The sequence below is a fragment of the Coregonus clupeaformis genome, unplaced genomic scaffold, assembly GCF_020615455.1.
Source record: "Coregonus clupeaformis isolate EN_2021a unplaced genomic scaffold, ASM2061545v1 scaf1113, whole genome shotgun sequence".
Lineage (NCBI taxonomy): Eukaryota > Metazoa > Chordata > Actinopteri > Salmoniformes > Salmonidae > Coregonus > Coregonus clupeaformis.
The window spans coordinates 107,652-115,793 of NW_025534567.1; positions in this window are offsets into that span (position 1 = coordinate 107,652).

The following is an 8,142-nucleotide window of genomic DNA, read 5'->3' on the forward strand; positions in this document are numbered from 1 at the left end:
TCCCCCCGGATCCCTAGGCCCCCCGAGAGGCCAGGACCCATCCTTTGAAAACAGCACACAGTGCCACCCACAAAACATAAGCAGGTCAACAGCCAAAAGCATTTCCAATGCTCTCACCTCAATTTGCTTTAAATATAGCTATAAAAATATTTATCTATTCAAATATCTTGTATATCTTAATTTCCATCATTATCAATTAATATGCGTAATAATGTCAGCAGTTCATGCAAAGGATTGTTACCTATAACCCATTACATTTTTGTCAAGCAATTATTATTTTAGCAAACAATTATTGTGGTTCTTCCAATATTCTCCCTTACATCCTTACCCCCTTGCAACAGATGTGGGATACACACACACACACACACACAACTCCTTTCCTCCACAATCAACCATAAACTCAGATGCTCAACGGTTGTTACATCCCAGAGCCCAACTCAAGAGAGGACCTGATTTACGAATGCATATACAGTTACAGCTGTTTGAGAAAGCATGCAAGATTGAGCAAAGATTGACAAAAATGTGAGATTTGATTAACCTATGTCAAGTCCTAGGTGATGGAGATCAGATCCACCCCCTTCCGCTGAAACACACACACTCTGGTCCCCCGTTGTGACCATTTTCCCATATGCCCCCTCTCTGATTGTCCGAGTGTGACCAACTCCCCATGGGTTACTTCATCCAGTGTTGCCAGCACTGCCACTACCTGGGTGGGGGTACCCCACCGGAATCCCCACCGGCTAGGTACAAGGTCATCAAGGTTCTCATTAGCAACTTAGAGAATTTCCTTGTATATTATGCTCTCCCATCAGGGGGCTCTAGCTTTGTAGGACCAACCCTGCCAGGCAGGGTCAGAATCTTGAGGGGCAGTGCTGCTCTAGTAGGTCTCTGACTGCATTTATCTTTCTGTTTTGGCTGCATTTAGGCAACTTACAACAGGGCCATAAAACAGATGGGGACTTCTCTTTGGAGTATGGTTCGCTCAGGTGGGTGTATAGGGTATAGGGTTGGGGACCGTTCCATCATGATAGGACAATAAAAAATCAATTAGATGTATACTTTTATTTGAAAATGTATATCCCTCATCTGCACAAAATTGAAAGCTCTCTCTCACAACCCCTGCTCACAGACACATATTGGTTCTGGGATATGCAACCATTTCCGTTCTCACTCACTTAACACCACACTTTTCCAAACACAAAAACGCTCACCTTCCATCACAATACATCCACACATACCCACATACTGTGCCTTCTATGTCTTCTGTTTGCTATGTTTTTATCTCTACTAGGGACGGCAGGTAGCTTAGTGGTTAAGAGCGTTGTACCAGTAACCGAAAGGTCGCTGGTTCTAATCCCCGAGCCGACTAGGTGAAAAATCTGTCTATGTGCCCTTGAGCAAGGCACTTAACCCTAATTGCTCCTGTAAGTCGCTCTGGATAAGAGCGTCTGCTAAATTACCAATAATAATAATAATATATTGATTGAGTAATTTTGTGTTCTAATTAGTTAATGCCGTCTTATCCCTTTATAAAATACTATAAATACTATAAATGTGTTTTATTATTACGATCCCTACCATGGCTAGTATTGGGTGTTCCATTATTCGACTCCTCTATTAGAACTTTCAGAATAGCCATGGAGTAGTCTTTGTGTCACGGAACATTTGGTTGTCATTATACAGTTTATCGACTATGAGAGCAACGCGCTTCCCTTTTAATCTATTTTCCTTGAAGATTGGGTACAGAACTTTGCGCCGTTCTGCAATCTCCGTCGGGAACTAATCATTCATGCCTATTTTGGTGCCAACAAGTATTTTACCTAAGCTTTAAACCATTACTTTATCCTTAAAGAAAGCAAATTTGGCAACGATTGGACGCTCATATCTCTGTCCTCTTTGTCCGAAACGGTGTACACGTTCGAGTTGGCTTTTATCGACAGCATCGAGTGGGATTTGAAGCGCTGTATACCCCCCCTAACTTGTCACAACACAACTGATTGGCTCAACCGCATTAAGAAGGAAAGAAATTCCACAAATTAACTTTTAAGAAGGCACACCTGTTAATTGAAATGCATTCTTCATGAATCTGGTTGAGAGAATGTTGCGAGTGTGCAAAGCTGTCATCAAGGCAAAGGGTGGTTATTTGAAGAATTTGTTTAACACTTTTTTGGTTACTACATGATTCCATATGTGTTATTTCATCGTTTTGATGTCTTCACTATTATTCTACAATGTAATAAATAGTAAAAATAAAGAAAAACCCTTTGACTGGTAGTGTATGTATTTGTTGCAGAGGATGGTGAATTAAACGTGATCAAACACATGGAAACCATGTCTTTGATACAATTCCATTAATTCTGTTCCAGCCATTTCTATGAACCCATCTTCCAATTTAAGTGCCACCAGCCACCACTGATTCATTGGCATCATCAGTCATTTATGCTGTTTAGATGGTTTGTTGATCAGTTGTATTTGTCAGTGGTGGATACTAAACCAAAGTTTTTCCTTCAATGTCAGAGCACCCTCTAATTCAGGGATGGGCAACTGGTGGCCCCCCTTTCGTAGACCCGCGGATCAATTGGTAGTCTTAAATTTACCTTGAAACAAAGGTATACACCTCACACACATGTGGATGGTCTTAAAAAAAGAAAACACCTGTACCATGTCAGATATAGAGTTGAAATGTATTCCATTTTGAGTTTGCATCCCAATATTACACTTAACATACATCACAGAAGACTGAAATATAACAAATCCGTTCGACATAGAAACACTGGATCTTCTGCGAATTTTTTGAAATGTCGATTTATTATTAAATTGTGGGCTCTAGGTCTCTGACGGCATGTCTGGGTATGGATGTAGGTACTCAGACCCACGAGCCACTGCGGCCCCTTATGACGAGTTCAGATTTTTGGTGGCCCCCACCCCCATCAAAGTTGCCCATCCCTGCTCTAAATGGTTTGAAAAGGTTGAAATTGGATTGTTTAGTTTTTGTATATTATGTTTGAAATATATATTTTAAAAATGGTGGAGAAATAGATTGAGGTTAGACTAGCATTATTGTGTAATAGCCTAATTCTGATAAATGTGAGATTCTGATGTCTTGGCATAGTAGGCTAGTGGAAAGCCATAGACACATGTGTTCTATTTAATTCTGTGTGGAAAACGCTGTCAACTAACTAACCCTGCTGTGCAGGTGGGAAACAATGAAGTCAAGCAGTTGACTCAATTATCATCTCCCACTGGCATGCTTCACACACCACACACACATACGTATCAACAACAACACACACACATATACAGTGGGGAGAACAAGTATTTGATACACTGCCGATTTTGCAGGTTTTCCTACTTACAAAGCATGTAGAGGTCTGTAATTTTTATCATAGGTACACTTCAACTGCGAGAGACGGAATCTAAAACAAAAATCCAGAAATTCACATTTGTATGATTTTTAAGTATACATTTGCATTTTATTGCATGACATAAGTATTTGATCACCTACCAACCAGTAAGAATTCCGGCTCTCACAGACCTGTTAGTTTTTCTTTAAGAAGCCCTCCTGTTCTCCACTCATTACCTGTATTAACTGCACCTGTTTGAACTTGTTACCTGTATAAAAGACACCTGTCCACACACTCAATCAAACAGACTCCAACCTCTCCACAATGGCCAAGACCAGAGAGCTGTGTAAGGACATCAGGGATAAAATTGTAGACCTGCACAAGGCTGGGATGGGCTACAGGACAATAGGCAAGCTGCTTGGTGAGAAGGCAACAACTGCTGGTGCAATTATTAGAAAATGGAAGAAGTTCAAGATGACGGTCAATCATCCTCGGTCTGGGGCTCCATGCAAGATCTCACCTCGTGGGGCATCAATGATCATGAGGAAGGTGAGGGATCAGCCCAGAACTACATGTCAGGACCTGGTCAATGACCTGAAGAGAGCTGGGACCACATTCTCAAAGAAAACCATTAGTAACACACTACGCCGTCATGGATTAAAATCCTGCAGCGCACGCAAGGTCCCCCTGCTCAAGCCAGCGCATGTCCAGGCCCGTCTGAAGTTTGCCAATGACCATCTGGATGATCCAGAGGAGGAATGGGAGAAGGTTATGTGGTCTGATGAGACAAAAATAGAGCTTTTTGGTCTAAACTCCACTCGCCGTGTTTGGAGGAAGAAGAAGGATGAGTACAACCCCAAGAACACCATCCCAACCATGAAGCATGGAGGTGGAAACATCATTCTTTGGGGATGCTTTTCTGCAAAGGGGACAGGACGACTGCACCGTATTGAGGGGGGGATGGATGGGGCCATGTATCGTGAGATCTTGGCCAACAACCTCCTTCCCTCAGTAAGAGCATTGAAGATGGGTCGTGGCTGGGTCTTCCAGCATGACAACGACCCGAAAGGTTGGAGTCTGTTTGATTGAGTGTGTGGACAGGTGTCTTTTATACAGGTAACAAGTTCAAACAGGTGCAGTTTATACAGGTAATGAGTGGAGAACAGGAGGGCTTCTTAAAGAAAAACTAACAGGTCTGTGAGAGCCGGAATACTTACTGGTTGGTAGGTGATCAAATACTTATGTCATGCAATAAAATGCACATGAATTACTTAAAAATCATACAATGTGATTTTCTGGATTTTTGTTTTAGATTCCGTCTCTCACAGTTGAAGTGTACCTATGATAAACATTACAGACCTCTACATGCTTTGTAAGTAGGAAAACCTGCAAAATCGGCAGTGTATCAAATACTTGGTCTCCCCACTGTATATATATATATACACATATCCGCATCAACACACACACACACACACACACACACTCACACACACACACACACACAGCCTATATTTTCCATACAGTGAACTTGTTTGTGCTTCACTTTCCCCAAAAGACTAGGGATATGAAGTGTCAGTTGTTTTGTTACAAACATGTTTATCTTACACAACATCAAATAATCTCATATTTATGAATTCATTAATGAATCTCATATTCTCTAGCAAATTCTGTATTTTTTGCCACCCCTCAAAATGTTTTCTTAAAATGTTTCCCTTCACTGTCATGTCTATGTAGTCTGACCTTGTTTCATATACAGTGCAAGGCAATTCCATGGAAACAGAGTGATGCTGAAACTCACTTTTTCACTTTAAAATGTATGCCAAGCAAAAACCATTGATTGCAAAGTTTTAAAAACCATACACCTACAGTATATGCAGAAGTCTACTTTTAACAATTGCCATTGAAACACAAGTTGCTCTGGATAAGAGCGTCTGCTAAATGACTAAAATGTAAATGTAATTTACTTGAGGATCAGTGCAGATGCCAAGTTTGGTAACAGAATGACAGTAAAATCTCCCTCAGTTTTTTATGTGACCATGTTTTCCAAAAACCCTGTTAAATATCTACTATGAATGAAGATTTTAAAAAAATCTGCAGAAAGGATGTCAACTACGATATGACACCGTGAGTTAAAATAAAAAAAATTGGTTATTGAACTACAGTAAGTTAAGTGGATCAACACCCGGTAACATAATGACGGTAACAGAAATACATCATGGGTCCTTGATCTGTACTATACAGAAATGCATAATTATGAATGATCTTCATGGTGATGTATCCTGAATAGGTACACAAAGGTAGAAAAATTTAATATCCTCCTTTGCATGTTTGGGTATTATTCTACCCACTGTCTATTATGCTAATGAGCTCCGCCCCAAACAAGACCAAATTTGGTTGGTCCTGACCGTACCAAATCTATACCAAACCTAGACGTCTATGTTTCACAAGTTTGGACATCACAGTAGAGTACAGCTCAGTAGAGTACAGTACAGTAGAGTCAAGAAAAGTAGAGTATAGTTGAGTACAGTAGAGTACGGTAAAGAAAAGTATAGTACTGTACCGTAAAGTCAAGAATAGTAGAGTATAGTTAGAGTACAGAAAAAAGTAGAGTACAGTATATTACACTGTACTCATGTGTGCTCTACTCTACTTTCCTTTACTGTACAACTCTACGGCAACTGTGATTTGTGACTTCTATGATTTCCTATTGTGGCCAATTCAATTGCAGTCATTCTGTTATAGATATTTCGGTTTCCGATTTGGTAGCAGTGACGTGTTTTAATTACTTAATTTTGTTTTTGAATTATTATCAATAACAACACTAACTATAGTGAACAAAAATATAAACACAATTTCAATGATTTTACTGAGTTACAGTTCATATAAGGAAATCAATCAATTGAAATAAATGCATTAGGCCCTAATCTATGGATTTCACATGACTGGGCAGGGGTGTAGGCCCACCCACTTGGGAGACTAGCCCACCCACTGGGGATCAAGGCCCAGCCAATCAGAATGAGTTTTTCCCCACAAAAGAGATTTATTGCAGACAGAAATATTCCCCAGATTCATCAGCTGTCCAGGTGGCTGGTCTCAGATGATCCCACAGATGAAGAAGCCTGATGTGGAGGTCCTGGGCTGGCGTGGTTACACGTAGTCTGCAGATTATGAGGCCAGTTGGACATACAGCAAAATTCTCTAAAACGATGTGGTAGAGAAATGAACATTCTCTGGCAACAGCTCTGGTGGAAATTCCTGCAGTCAGCATACCAATTGCACGCTCCCTCAAAACTTGAGACATCTGTGGCATTGTGTTGTGTGACAAAACTACACAATTTAGAGTGGTCTTTTATTGTCCCCAGCACAAGGTGCACCTATGTAATGATCATGCTGTTTAATCAGCTTCTTGATATGCCACACCTGTCAGGTGGATGGATTATCTTGGCAAAAGAGAAATGCTCACTAACAGGCATGTTAACATATTTGTGCAAACATTTTTTGAGAGAAATAAGCTTTTTGTGCGTATGGAACATTTCTGGGCTCTTTTATTTCAGCTCATGAAACATGGGACCAGATATTAAATGGTAAGGGATCATGGACATGGGAAGAGATCCAGGCTGGGATGGATCGCCTTCCTTGGGAGCAGACAGAGGCAGCAAGGGAGGAGAAACGGCGACTTAAAAGGACTCGGTCACGAAGAAAGCCCGAGAAGCAGCCCCAATAAAAAAAAAATGGGGGGCACATGGGGTGGTTGGCGGAGCCAGGGTTCAGAGCAGAGCCAACTCACGTATTCACGCTAAGAAGCGTGTGACCGTGCAGGCTCCGTGTTATGCAGAGATACGCATTGTTTCGCCAGTGCGCCTGCACAGTCCAGTGCGTCCTGTGCTAGCGCCACGCACGAGCCGTGCGAAAATGGGCATCCAGCCAGGATGGGTTGTGCCGGCTCAATGCTCCTGGTCTCCAGTACGCCTCCTCGGTCCAGCATATCCTGCGCCGGTTCTACGTACTGTGTCTCCAGTGCGCGTTCACAGCCCAGTGTGTCCTGTGCTAATGCCACGCACGTACCGTGCGGAAGTGGGCATCCAGCCAGGACGGGTTGTGCCAGCTCTACGCTCCAGACCTCCAGAGCGCCTCCACAGCCCGGTATGGCCCGTACCTGCTCCCCGCACCAAACCAGTGGTGCGTGTATCCAGTCCGGCACGGCCCGTGCCTGCTCCTCGCACCAAACCAGTGGTGCGTGTCTCCAGTCCGGCAAGACCCGTGCCTGCTCCTCGCACCAGACCAGTGGTGCGTGTGCCCAATCCAGCTCCGGTCAGCTGCTCCACTCCGGAGCCAGAGCAGTCCGCTCCACCGGTGCCTAGTCCAGCTCCGGTCAGCGGCTCCACTCCGGAGCCAGAGCAGTCCGCTCCACCGGTGCCCAGTCCAGCTCCGGTCAGCGGCTCCACTCCAGAGCTAGAGTAGTCCGCTCCACCAGGGTCCAGTTCAGCTCCGGTCAGCGGCTCCACTCCGGAGCCAGAGCAGTCCGCTCCACCGGGGTCTAGTTCAGTTCCGGTCAGCGGCTCCACTCCAGGCCCAGACATCAGTCCCTCTCCAGGGTCGGGGTCTCCCACACCAGGGTCCAGACAGGGCTTGGTGCATCGTGGGAGGAAGGAGGGGGGGAAGCATCGCGCCGAGGTCCAGACCAGACCAGGTGTGCAACAGGGAGGCAGAGAGGGAGAGGTCGTCACGCCCGGAGCCGGAGCCGCCTCCGAGGCTGAATGCCCACCCGGACCCTCCCCTAATGAGTCAGGTTGGTGCG